The sequence below is a fragment of the Erythrolamprus reginae genome, chromosome 3 (genome assembly GCF_031021105.1).
Source record: "Erythrolamprus reginae isolate rEryReg1 chromosome 3, rEryReg1.hap1, whole genome shotgun sequence".
Lineage (NCBI taxonomy): Eukaryota > Metazoa > Chordata > Lepidosauria > Squamata > Dipsadidae > Erythrolamprus > Erythrolamprus reginae.
Window position 1 is genome coordinate 200,921,545 of NC_091952.1, and position 13,898 is coordinate 200,935,442.

At 40.9% G+C, this 13,898-nt stretch overlaps 1 protein-coding gene across 1 annotated transcript in view; it reads left to right on the forward strand.

The window, feature by feature from the left end:
* The first annotated feature begins 3,457 nt into the window (after nucleotides 1–3,457).
* The window catches only part of YES1 (YES proto-oncogene 1, Src family tyrosine kinase), a 53,948-nt gene continuing 43,507 nt past the window's right edge, over nucleotides 3,458–13,898 (forward strand). The window contains exon 1 of the mRNA XM_070747601.1: nucleotides 3,458–4,068. The gene's annotated coding sequence lies outside the window, so the exon portion shown is untranslated. The remainder of the gene's footprint in view (nucleotides 4,069–13,898) is intronic.

Consider the following 13,898-nt stretch of genomic DNA (forward strand, 5'->3'; position numbering starts at 1 on the left):
GTACTTGGCACGCTGGGCGCAGTACCAAAGGATCTCAGCGGATATTTGAAAACCATCAGAATTGACAAAATCTCCATCTGTCAATTGCAAAAGGCCGCTTTACTGGGATCGGCAAACATAATTCGCTGCTACATCACGCAGTCCTAGGTGCTTGGTGATGAAATACGAAATCCAGCATAGTGATCTCGTTTGCTGTGTTGTACTGACATAATAATAATAATTTATTAGATTTGTATGCCGCCCCTCTCCGAAGACTCCTCATTAACACCTCGTTTAACGAGTGTCATTACTTCCAACAATAAATGGCAGGTTCCATTATGATTAAACTGAGGACTGCCTGATCTAGTTTTAGGATTTGTGTTTTGAACAGAACACATCTGAGGTCATATTAAGGCAGAAGTACTGAAAATTCAGAAGGGTTCACAAACTCTTAAGCACCATTAAAACTTCAACATAAATCTGCCAACTTTCCTTAAAAAAAAAATCTGTCATTTGAATTACCGTGTCTCATTAGTCTAGCAGCTTGTTTTACTAATACTGTAATACATTTTTACTGTCAAAAGCTAGTCATGTTTTATTTCTCATCAATTGGTAAGGTTCAAATGTCTATAATAAATGATATGAAATCAGTTACATCTCTGAGCATCTGTGACTTAAAGTGCCTTAATTAAAAAATCTCAACAGGGTATCTTTTGGGAGGAGCAAAAAGAAGGTCAAGATAGCAGCTGTGACTGCTGAACAAAGCCAACTTTTTAAATTTAGGAGCTTTGTAAAAAGACACACAATCATAGCAACAAAATCTGTCACTTACAAACCCACACACAAACCCCACTGACACCCTTGAATATCAGTCTTTTTCAAAACTACCAGTATTATACAGATTTTCAGTCTGTAGAAAATGTTAGGTTTCTTCCATACTACTGTAGCAGGCATTTATACTACCAACCTAGCAACTCCGCAAGTGGCACTGGCTACCAATCGTTCTCCAGACGCAATTTAAGATGTTAGATTAGATTAGATTAGATTTATTGGATTTATATGCCGCCCCTCTCCGCAAACTCGGGGCGGCATATAAATCCAATAAATCTAATCTAATCTAATCTAACATCTTAAATTGCGTCAGTCTCATTTCACATAATGAAATATGAAATATGTTGGCTATCACCTATAAAACCCTCCATGGCTTAGGACCAGATTATTTACGGGACAGCCTTCCCAAAGGCCAATTAGAGCCCACAGGGTTGTTGTTGTTGGTATTGTTGATGTTGTTATTATTTGATTTGTTTGCCACCCTTCTCTGAAAACTCAGGGCGGGTTGGCCTTCTCTGGCTCCCATTAGCCAAACAGTGCCAACTGGAGGGGCTGTGGGGGAGTGCCTTCTCTGTGGTGGCTCTGGGCTTCTGGAACTAACTACCCCGGAGATCCACACTCTCCTGGCCTTCAGGAAAGCATTAAAAACATAGCTTTGTTGGCAGGCCTGGAGCGATGTTTCAAGCCACAAACATGGCTTTGTCGGCAGGCCTGAGGACATTGAACTATAACACTGTGCATCAGGATTTTAATTATTGTATACCCTTTTTTATCATTGTATGCCGCTCAGAGTCTATCAGGAGTTGGGCGGCTTATAAATTCAATAAAACTAAACTAAACCAACATACTACCTACTATTACAGAAGAGTAATATGTTGGTTGGTATTGTACACACCTACTAGTATGGGAGGAGTCTAATCTCTTTTAAGATTTCTTTTGATGAAAAAGTATATACTGTAATTGGAAAACTATTGTGCTTCTTCAAATGAATAACAAATGCTCAAAACTAACAGCATTGTCTAGAAATGCCTCTAATTACACATTAAGAGACTGTTTGCAGTCTAATATTGCTTATGTGTTAGTAGCTGATATTGTTTCAAGCAGAATGTTTTTTGATTATTTGAAAGGAATACTAGAAGGATCATTATTGGGAAGTCTCATGTTGTAAATTGTTATTTAATCATTAAGCAAGACGATTCTGGTACTTATAAACTGCATCTCTGTTAGTACTTTGTGCTTAACTGGTTGGGTTTGGCAATATATAAAACAAACCACCAATGTATGCTTAAATGTATTGAAACACTATTGCTTTAAGATGTAGAGTTACGGATTGCCAAAAGAGGGAGCCAGAAGCTATTTCTGTTATGTTCTCTGTTACTGTTGTAGTACGTAGAAACTGTGTTAAATACTGGTTTATGTATTTGTAAGCTGAACAAGAAAGACTTATAGTATTACATATGTATTGACTGATTTAACTGTCAGGGTATCCAGGGGGAAAGCATTTTGGAATCTCCTGATATTTCCCTGACATTTCCATGTAACTTGTGATCTAGTTAAAGCATGGTCATAGATGACATCACACCAAACAGCTAAGCGGTGGAGAAATATCAGTAGCTGAGGAAGCAATTTGTTGCCCCAGTCATACTCATTTTTGCCTGACTGCCAGGCAGCGCGATCCGGGATATATTTTTTTACATGATTTTTCCCTGACTTTTAAACATTTTAATACAGTTTGGGTTTTTTCCCTTATTTATTCTGTTTTTTTCACAAATTTCCTGATAATTCCCTGATATTTCCCAAACTGCCAATTCCCCTGATAATTCCCCAATTTCCCTATTTTCCAGGTTTGCTGGATACCCTGAACTGTATATGACTAGGACTGTTCTTAAGATATTTGCCAAAGTAAATAATATTTTATACACTTAATGTATCTGACTTGTATTACTGAATCATTACTCATATCTATGGGCTACCAGCTCCACTTTTTCTCAGTGTATGTGTATCTTTGAAAAGTCAGGGATCATTCTGCACACTCCTTAACAATCTGCCAGAAAATAAGGTGGGGTTTGTTTTAGTAAATATTTAAAACAGGGGTCTCCACCTTGGCCATTTTCAGACTTGTGGACTTCAACTCCCAGAATTCCTCAGCCAGCAAAGCTGGCTGAGGAATTTTGGGAGTTGAAGTCCACAAGTCTGAAAGTGGCCAAAGTGGAGACCCCTGATTTTAATCTGTTTGAATCCGTTCTATTCTACAGACTAATTTTAGACGAAAACAAGTTGCCCTTGAAAGGCACCGCTCAACGAACCTCGAGAGGGCCGTTCGAGCCAGACGTTAAAGAAGCGAGGTTTATTTCCTTAACCTTCCCTGTCGCTCGATGGCAATACGGATTTACAAGCACCGCGTCGAGGGGAAGCAACTCGCGCTGATTAACCAGGGGCAGCGTTCGCGCGCGTCGAAAAGTTTAACACGGCCGCTTCACATTGGGAACGAAAGTTGCCTCAGAAACTTCGCGGGTTTGTTTGTTTTTTGGTTATTATTTCTCCCTCAGAAACTTCCCACTCTCCTTTACAGGAAATTTCCCTTCGTAGCCTGACCTCCACACCCACGGCAGCGGGAGGTGAGGGCTCCCCGGCTCCCAGAGGAAGAGGGCGCTGTCGGTCGTTTCGCCGAACCGAAGCGAGGAACGTAAGGAGCTGCCTCCGCCGCGTCGGGAAAGCCGGAGTTGCTTCTCAGCAACAGCTGCCGCCGCCACCACCCCCTCTTCTCTCTCGCTCCCTCTTTCCCCTCCTCGGGTCTCCGGCGGCCGCCATGTTAGGCCGAGATGATGAACCAGGGCTGCCTTGAAGTACGGACCCGACGCCCCGTCGCCCGCCTCCTCCTGGTGCGCGTGTGGGAAAGGCGAGCATCCCCCGGGCTCCTCCCTCTCCTCTCGGCCTGGGCTTGCGAGACGGCCTCCGGATTGGAAGCGACGGGGAGGGCTCGCCGTTTCCCTGGGAGTCCCTAGCACGGAGGCGATGGGGCGGTCGCGGTGGAGCTGAGCACGTCGGTCTGCACCTGAGCCCGAAGAGTAGCAGAGACGCGGGTCCGTCGATTCCTCCCCCCCCCCCGCCTCCGCCTCCTCCAAGCAAGCGAGACCCAACTCCGTTCGTCCGGAAACGAGAGCGCCCTCTCCCCCTGCAAGGAGGAGGGCGGCGGGGGAGGGGGGGGAGAAGAGAGGCTCGGCTCGGTTTCCCTCCGGAGCGGCCCGCGGACGGCAGGTGAGAGTTTCCAGCGCTTCCTCCTCTTCCCCACCCCCGCCCCGCACGAACCTTTCCCTCCCCGCTCTGGTTGCGCGGCAGCGCCTGGAGAGCGCTAGGCCCCGCGTGATCCTGCCCACTTTCCAGCCGGGTTTGGGGGGGGGGGAGCTTCTCGGTCCGCTTCGTAGCCTTGCAACTATAGCAGCAGGATTTGGGGGGGGTGTCTCCCGTGCCATTCTTCCCCCCTCCAAAAAGTTTGCATTGGAAGTTTCCCCTCGACTCGGCGCGCGAGTGATTGCGCGAGCCGGCCTCGCGCGGGGTGGGAAGACTTCAAAGGCTTCCTTTCGGCCGTTCGTCCTTCCCAAAAAAATAAAAGCCCCGGGATTCTCTTTTTCTCCCCCCACCCTTCGGCCTGGTTTGTTTTCTCTTGGCTCTGCTTGTCCCTCCGAGTCTGAGGCCAACGGGAAAGGGGGAGGGGAGAAAAGAGAGTCGTTGAGGTCGACTTCCCCGACAAGTTGTTGCACTCGGGTTTGTTTGGTTTCTTTCTTTTTTTCTCTCTCTTTCCTTAATGCCTTTTGGTTTCTTTGGAAAGGGAGAGGAGGAAAGAGGATATACAGTATACGGGGGAGGAGGTCCAGGGATCCGTTCGTTCGCTCTCCTTCGTTTTCGGTTTCCCTGAAAGGTGGCTGAGTTTCCGATAAGTTTAGATAAGTTCGTGCCCCCTCGTAGCATTGTAGGTCGTCTCAAAATGGGTCTGGGTTGGTAAGAACGCAGGAGGTCGTTCCCTCACTTTTATTTTTATTTTTGGGGCATAAAGTCGTTTTTTTCAAGCGGAGTGGGGCTGCAACAAAAGGAGCACAAAGTAGCGTTGCAATCGAGAGTAACTGAGCATTGATTTTCTTAACTTCGGGCCCGGTGTAGAGATGTAGCTTATTTGCCAAGCAATTAAGTGAGAAACTTGAGCCAGGTTTTAAGAATCATTAAATTTTCATAGGAATTTTTTAAAAAAAACAACAACAACTTGGACTTCCTTCAAGTCCTGCCTCCCCCCACTCCCCTTCTGTTGTGGTAAATGGTTTATATTGATATACAAGGAAAATAGATAGTTGGGGAAATAGTGTACTTTAGGTTGGAAATAATGTACAATACAACATATACAGGATTTGCATAGATTTCTGTTTGTCACCTTCGGACACATTTTGATCAAGTTCAGCTAATTAAAATGCATGTTATATATTTTGATCAACTTCATCTAATTATTTTCAAAACAATTTGGCAAACTATATAATTTTATATATATGTAATGATATACACATAATTATATTTATTATAATTATATTATGTGTATATAATTTATTAATTAGATTTATAGGCCGCTCTTCACATGGACTCGGGGCAGCTTACAAAAAAAATGTATGTATGTATGTATGTATGTACTGTATGTATGTATGTATGTATGTAGATCAGTGTTTCCCAACCGGACTTCAACTCTCAGAATTTGCTGGCTGGGGAATTCTGGGAGTTGAAGTCCAAATATCTTCAAGTTGCCAAGGTTGGGAAACACTGATGTAGATTGCTGTGAGTATAATATTTTGAGTGTCTGCGATGTTTTAGTGAAATCACAGTATCCAATCCCTTCAGCTCTGTACCAGGGAAGAGTTACATGTTATTTGTGTCGAATATGTATGTTTTTTCTTCTAATTTTCAAATTCAGCAGAAACATGTTGCATGCATGCATGCATGCATGCATACATACATACATACATACATACATACATACATACATACATACATACAGATTCCTTGGTACAGAGCTGAAGGGATTGGATACTGTAGCCTAGAGATTAAGTCTCTGCCTTACAAGGCAAAGGTTGCAGGTTTAAGTCCCAATGAGGGTATGACTAGCTGATGAGGCCAAAATAAAACTGAAATAGATCTATCCTAGTCTCCCTTAATTTTCAAATTCAGCAAAAACATGTGATATACACACATACACATACACATACACATACACACACACATTTTTGTTTAAGTAAGCATTTGTCTACCTAGGAAAGTGAATGAGAATCCCATTCCATATCTTATGCATATTTGGATTTTAAATTATGGGATTTGGCTTTAGTCTCATTATGGTTAATTATGGTATTGGGAATTCATGTACATTTTGTAAGAGACTCCCATTGCATATCTTAAAAGGGAGAACTTAAGTTATTTGTTTGCACTACTCCAAGTTGTATCAAATAAGGCATACTATCTAATGAAATATTGCAAGTTAAATTACTAATCAAAGTAACTTAGAATGAATTAAGTCAAAACAAGTTAACACATTACACTTTGTAGAGCAGTAGAGAAAATGTTTCATTAATGTGATATTAAGTAGGCTTAAAATAAATTCAAGGGGAGTTATTTGTGTTTAATAAAACCATCAGTACTTTAGAAGCTAAAATTTGTTTAGAACATCTATATTCATAAGATAGTATTGGGCACATAATTTGCATACACAAAGTCCAAACCCTAGATAAGTTTCTGCTTGGTGTAGGCAGTACTGAGGTAGAAGGTCCTTTTCTCTGACCTGATGTAAGTAGATTTCAAGTTAAGCCCAATTAAAACATAGTAAAGATTTGTTAAAATATGTATTTTAGTCCCACAATTAATATAATATACTGAAAAATCACTATTCAGTATGTATTTATATATGACTTAATCTTCTGCCAAATGCACACTCTTTAAAAATAGGTATTTATGAAAAAAGATAGAATTGTTTACCAAGTGCTATAAATCATATAATTCATATAAATAATTTCACAATTTAAAGCTTTCTAATCAACTGTGAAATTGGGTGTCATATTTTAAACTATACACTTATGATTATAATCTTGTGAGATGAAATATGTAATGTCAATTTTTCTTTAGTTATTGCACTGATTTGGACAGTATGACTGTTTTATAATTTCAGCCTGTTAAAGAATAAGCTAACCTGGATTGCTACCAATGATAGCAGCTAACAATTTCCTTGTTTAATATCTTGTTTTGTGTTCTTCTGATTCTCCTTGCAAATCAGAACCATAAACCAAGAATATGATTGTCTGTTTGTGCTAAGCCAGAATATAACACACTGCATTATCCAATCCAGACCAGTTCTGTTGTATAAATAAAGCACAGGTCAAAGAGAATGTACAAAGTATGTATTAAGACTCTTTGCATGATGTCAGGAGAACATGATCTAAAGGCAGGAGGAATTTAGCCTCAAACCGGTTCTGTTTGGGGCCACATTGAATTCCATTAGGGTTCATTGGGATGCTAACCACTTTTCAAGTTAATGTGACCTCTTCCAGTATGTGTCCTTTGAACAAGGCCATTGTTTTCCCAGTTGTTATAACAATTACAATTTTATATCACTATTTTAATAAAAGAACATCATAAGAAAAATGAATTTTAAGTATTCATTTCTTTAATTCAAAACTTTCAGACATTTTGGAAAGTTTTCATTGTTATTTATATTCTATAATGACATAATACTTTAAAAGTATCTCATTTAAAATAATAATAATAATAATAATAATAATAGTAGTAGTAGTAGTAGTAGTAGTAGTAGTAGTAGTAGTAATTCATTAGACTTGTATGCCGCCCCTCTCCGGCAGAAGAAACAGACGGTATTTTTGAAGTTTGATAAGCATCCTAGACTGAGTTATTGCTTAAGAATCACTGACACAGCAGAGGAATTTTAATACTGTTATAGATTAGAGAATCTATCCTGGCTAAGTGCATGTATTTGAAAGCATTTCCATTTATTTTAATGCAACATCTAATAAACTCCCCATCATAAAAATATTAAATATCAGAGTTTGTCTATTCATTCCTTTCATTTGTGCCTTCTTTAACCATTTCATTATTTTATTTTAATGTATGGTATCTGTCGTTTAAATTGAGAAATATTTTGAGTTGACTAAAGTGCTTCAACCTTGCTGCATATTTCTGGTAGTATGTTGTCTTGGAAACACAGCTCCTACCTACTCTCATTTTATCTGAGAATTTACATGATTTGATATTTGCGTTGATAATTGTAGGTGCAATGACAAATATGATATGTTCTAAGACAGCAATATTTAATTAGCTATATTTCAATAATCTATTCTCACCTGTAATTCTTTCCATATTTGCCTTGGAAAATTATATTTTCCTTTTTCCTTCGGTCATTCCTATAGATTCTGAATTAGGACTGCCATAATTACTCCTACAGGTGAATCCATAATCAGAAATAGGTATCCTAGAAATATGCCTGATTTCTCATTGTCTTGAGAGTGTCAGTAACCTTTCCTGTTGTCAGGTTACTTTTCAGCTTCTGGTTTATAACAGTAAAATACACCTTTTAATGGGTTATTAATCGATACGATAAAACAGAGTGTTTATTCATCTCAATGCTGGTGATATTCTCTGAGATATTCATTTTATAAATAACTTCTAAATTGGTCCATATTTATAATAGAATCTTCTACATTTTAATAATTTGTATGGCAAGGAGTCACATCCTTGCATCAGGTTAAATATAAAAGAGTATGTTATTTTCTTTTTCATTTAGAGGGTTTTAATTAGATAGAGGAATCGGGCTCAGAGAGGACCATCTTTTCTTTGGCTAATTTTTAAATAGTGAAAGAATAGTTCTCTTTCTCTTAACAGATACTTTATGAGACTAATCAGTTTTGGAATATGTATGAGGGCATTATTTTTAGGCTTCTTTTTCTCTTTCTCAGAAGCTATGCTAATTTCCAGATCCAATCACTGAAACCTCATAATCTTGCCCTGTTCTCTGTTGTCACTCTGTCAGCAGGGCTCTTAAACTTGGCAGCTTTAAGACTTGTGGACTTCAACTTCCAGAATTCTCCTGCCAGCTATCTGGAAGTTGAAGCCCACAAGTCTTAAAGTTGCCAAGTTTGAAGACCTCTAAAATGTAACAGAGAAGGAAATGGAGGACCCAAAGAATAGAAACGTCTAAGATAGAAATCTATAAGTATGAATGAGTGGTCTTCTATGCTTCTGTCTGTATTTGACAGCACAACATGTTCCCATGTTTACATATACAGTAGAACCCTGACTTACGAGACTAATTGGTTCCGGAAGGAGGCTCGTAAGTCGGAACGCTCGTATGACGAAACATTGTTTCCCATAGGAAACAATGTAAAGTCAATTAATCCGTGCAACAACAAAAAAACCCGCTGCCGCCCAACGCGGAAGTTAGCGTTCGGCTTCAGGAGACAGCTGCGTGCCCCCGAGCCCCCCAGGCCGGCTGCGACGTTTTAAAACACCCGCGCCGCTTCGCAGGAGCTTCGCAGCTGTCTCCTGAAGCCGAACGCGGAAGTTAGCGTTCGGCTTCAGGAGATAGCTGCGAAGCGGCGCGCGTGTTTTAAAAGGTTGCAGCCGGCCTGGGGGGCTCGGGGGGGGGGCTGGCAAGCCCCCCAGGCCGGCTGCGACGTTTTAAAACACGCGCGCTGCTTCGCAGCTGTCTCCTGAAGCCGAACGTGGAAGTTAGCGTTCGGCTTCAGGAGACAGCTGCGAAGCGGCGCGCGTGTTTTAAAAGGTTGCAGCCGGCCTGGGGGGCTCGGGGGGGTGCTGGCAAGCCCCCCAGGCCGGCTGCGACATTTTAAAACACCTGCGCCGCTTCGCAGCTGTCTCCTGAAGCCGAACGCGGAAGTTAGCGTTCGGCTTCAGGAGACAGCTGCGAAGCGGTGCGTGGGATACGAGCGCCAAGGAGCTGTCTCCTGAAGCCGAACGCGGAAGTTAGCGTTCGGCTTCAGGAGACAGCTCCTTGGCGCTCGTATCCCGAATGTGAGCTCGGGAGGCGAACAAAAATGTCGCTCCCCTCCCAGCTCTTATCTCGAGTAGCTCGTAAGTAGAGCTGCTCGTATGTCGAGGTTCCACTGTACTGGTAGAGTTATACAATATATTTTAATAGATTGTTTAATTGTTTTTAGTACAGAATAAATTGTTTTTATTGTATTACTCGCCAAACTTTAAGAGCATTGAAATATTATTAACATTTCTTATCTAAAAAAAATAACCTCAAGAAAATTACCTATTCTTGCATTATTTCAAAGACAAGCATCAGATTCCAAACCCAAGTGCTGTACAGCATCTATTATCCTCCACCAGCAAATATTTCAATGCACCTGGAGAACACCAGATTGTGAATGGTAATACAAGTAGTGCTCATTCCTGAATGAAGTGGTTTACAGTTGCTTCCCAAACTTACTGTTTTGCAGCACTCCTTTTTAGGCTGGCCTGCAGCTCAAGTGCTTCTGGTGGCTTTGCACCATATTGTTTGTGCTTCCTATGGAGGGTAGCAGCTTTCTGCTGCATTGATGGGCAGCTGAGACTTCCAGGCAAGCTGACACTCCGTCCTGCATTGCAACTCAGAAATTTCTTGTGGTCTTAGGGTTGTGGCATATCATTAAGTCTTTGAATCATAGCTTATTTTTTTTCCTGGCCTTTGTTAGCTTGCACATATGCATACACACACCTCACACACCCTCTTTTTCCAGCCCTCCCTGAGCTCACACCATATTGCAGCAACCTCAGAAATCGGGCACCAAGCCTCCCAGGACTTGATGCCCGATTTCTCCCCATTCCCACAGCACCTATGCTTCTTACCTGAGACTCCCCCCACTTCCCTCCCAGTTCAGCCCAGTTCTGTGAACTGGTAGTGGATGCAGTGGGAGGCTCCACCCATCCGCCTGAGAGTCTTCTGTGCCTGCGCAGAAGTGTTATGTGCATTTGTGACCTGGTAGCAAAGGTTTTTAGAAACCACTACTGTTCCTTACCCATGTGTCTAGAGCAGTGTTTCCCAACCGTGGCAACTTGAAGATATTTGGAATTCTGGGAGTTGAAGTCCAGATAACTTCAAGTTGCCAAGGTTGGGAAACTCTGGTCTAGAGGTAGAGTGGAAGCCAGGATTGTTGTTAATAAGTGATGTGATGTGATATTTACAACCATATCACGAAGTAATGAACATTCCTGTTCCAGTTTTGCTAATAAATCAAAAACTACCTGTTGCCTTGATAGATGAAATTTCTGAAGATAGAACTATTTCACCTGCATTAAAAAATGCATACTGATCACTCTCCCCCAATTAGGAAGTCAAAGCAATAGGCTTATAAATCTAACAAGCAATCCAATGTGTCTGTCATACGGCCAGTCATGGCCAACATAAAAGCTGCTGCATGATTAAGAGGAAAGTTTGGCAATACTGTAACACTCTCTACATGGAGCTACCTTTGAAGAGTGTTTGGAAACTTAAGATCGTGCAAAATGCAGTTGCGAGAGCAACCATGGGCTTCCCTAAGTATGCCCATGTCACACCAACACTCCACAGTCTGCATTGGTTGCCGATCAGTTTCCAGTCACAATTCAAAGTGTTGGTTATGACCTATAAAGCCCTTCATGGCATTGGGCAGAATATCTCCGAGACTGCCTTCTGCCACACGAATCCCAGCGACCGGTTAGGTCCCACAGAGTTGGCCTTCTCCGGGTCCCGTCGACTAAACCAGTGTTTTTCAACCAGTGTGCCGTGGCACACTAGTGTGCCGTGAGACATGGTCAGGTGTGCCGCGAAGCTCAGAGAGAGAAAGAAAGAGAGAGAGAGAGAAAGAGCAAGAGAGATAGAAAGAAAACAAGAGAAAGAAAGAGAGAGAAAGAAAGAAAAAGAGAACAAGAGAGAGAAAGAGAGAGAGAGAGCAAGAGAGAGCAAGAGAGAGCAAGAGAGAGAAAGAAAGAGAGAGAAAGAGAGGGAGGTAAGGAGGGAGGTAAGGAGGGAGAGTGAAAGAGAGCAAAAAAGAGGAAGGAAGAGAGAAAGAGGGATGGAGAGAGAGAGAAAAAGGAAGGGAGAGAAAGAGAAAAAGAGGAAGGGAGAGAAAGAGGGACGGAGAGAGAAATAGAGCGAAAGGGAGGAAGAGATAATTTTTTTGTCCAAACTTTTTTTAGGGCCCCCCCCCAATGTGCCCCATGGTTTTGTAAATGTAAAAAAATGTGCCATGGCTCAAAAAAGGTTGAAAATCACTGGACTAAACAATGTCGTCTGGCGGGACCCAGGGGAAATGCCTTCTCTGTAGCAGCCCTGACCCTCTGGAACCAGCTCCCCCTGGAGATTAGAATTGCCCCACCCTCCTTGCCTTTCGCAAACTCCTTAAAAACCCAACTCTGCTGCCAGGCATGGGGAAATTGAGACATCTCCCCCAGGCCTATATAGTCCCATGCATGGAATGCTTGTGTTGTATGTTCTTTTTAATAATGGGTTTTTAGATTTTTAAATATTAGATTTGTTCTCTGTATATTGTTTTGTTGTTGTTGTGAGACACTCTGAGTCTGCGGAGAGGGGCGGCATACAAATCTAATAAATAATACTAATATTTATAATATTTAAAATATAGAAAGTCGAAGGCAATATTTATAATAGATGTCCCAAAGGTGCTTCTGATTCAGAAGTGAAGAAACTTCTTGGATAAGAAGTGAAACATCTTCAAGGAAAAACAAAGTCCAGTTGCCTTTGGGACAACAGTGACCTGGATGACTGAGAATCTTCATAGACAGTTACAGGTGAAACTCGAAAAATTCGAATATCATGCAAAAGTTCATTTATTTCAATAATGCAACTTAAAAGATGAAACTAACACATGAATGATACTTATTACATGCAAAGCAAGATAGTTCAAGCCATGATTTGTAATAATTGTCATAATTGTATTTGAGTCTTTCATATGTTACATTTTACCTTTTAAGTTACATTACTGACATAAATAAACTTTTGTACAATATTCAAATTTTTTGATGGTTTTTTTAAAGCTGTGGCAACAATACTGACCCTCTTAAGTCATAGTATGGTATGTTAATATATCCATGCCAATTAAACATAGATCAAATCCATTGAGTGTAGTGACAGGAAAATATACTATTGACTTATACAATAGCTATATTATTTCATGACACATAATATAATCACCAAATTTTGGGGGGGTGTTTGCACAGACAGATTTAAATCGTCTTATGCTACTTCATTGTACATATTTGTCATTTTACCTACACAGTGTAAACAAATAGGCTTCATGGAGGGTCAGGTTGAGGAGAATAGAAACCTTTTGTCAACCAGGAACTCAGCAACTAGAAGAAATAATGAAGAAATAATAACTGCCCTTGCATGGTAATTAGCTATTAGCTCATTGTACAAGTTTAGTGATCATGAAAGAAGTCCCAATTCATTTTTGCATATCTGGGCAAGTACAATTATGACAGAATCAAAAAAGAGGAAATTGGCAAAAGTCAGGTAAGGGGAAACTCCCTATATATTGACCCAAGTGGAAGAATGTCACTGGACTTTTACTATCCTTCTTATCACCACAACAACCCACAATTCAATAGCAGGACTATTATTATACTTGTTAATTAAGATGCCCTGTTCTATGAAGCAGAAGAGGACTTTAATGCAGAAAAATCTTATGTCAATTAGAGAAGTGAATCAATCACACAGATTCTCTGAAGTTGTGACGTTCTGGTCAACCAACCAGATGTTTATGGGCTAACCAGTTTCCAGTAAAATGTAACACAGTTCCACCAGACCAGGAACTGAATTTTCAGAGTCCTGATAACAGAAGAGTTCGTCAGCGTTAAATTTAAGCCATCTAAAATTATTATTATTATTATTTATTGGATTTGTATGCCGCCCCTCTCTGCAGACTCGGGGCGGCTAACAACAGTGGTAAAACAACATGAACAATCCAATTAATAAAAACAACTAAAAAACCCTTATTATAGAAAACCAAACATACACACAAACATACCATGCATAACTTGTAATAGCCTAGGGG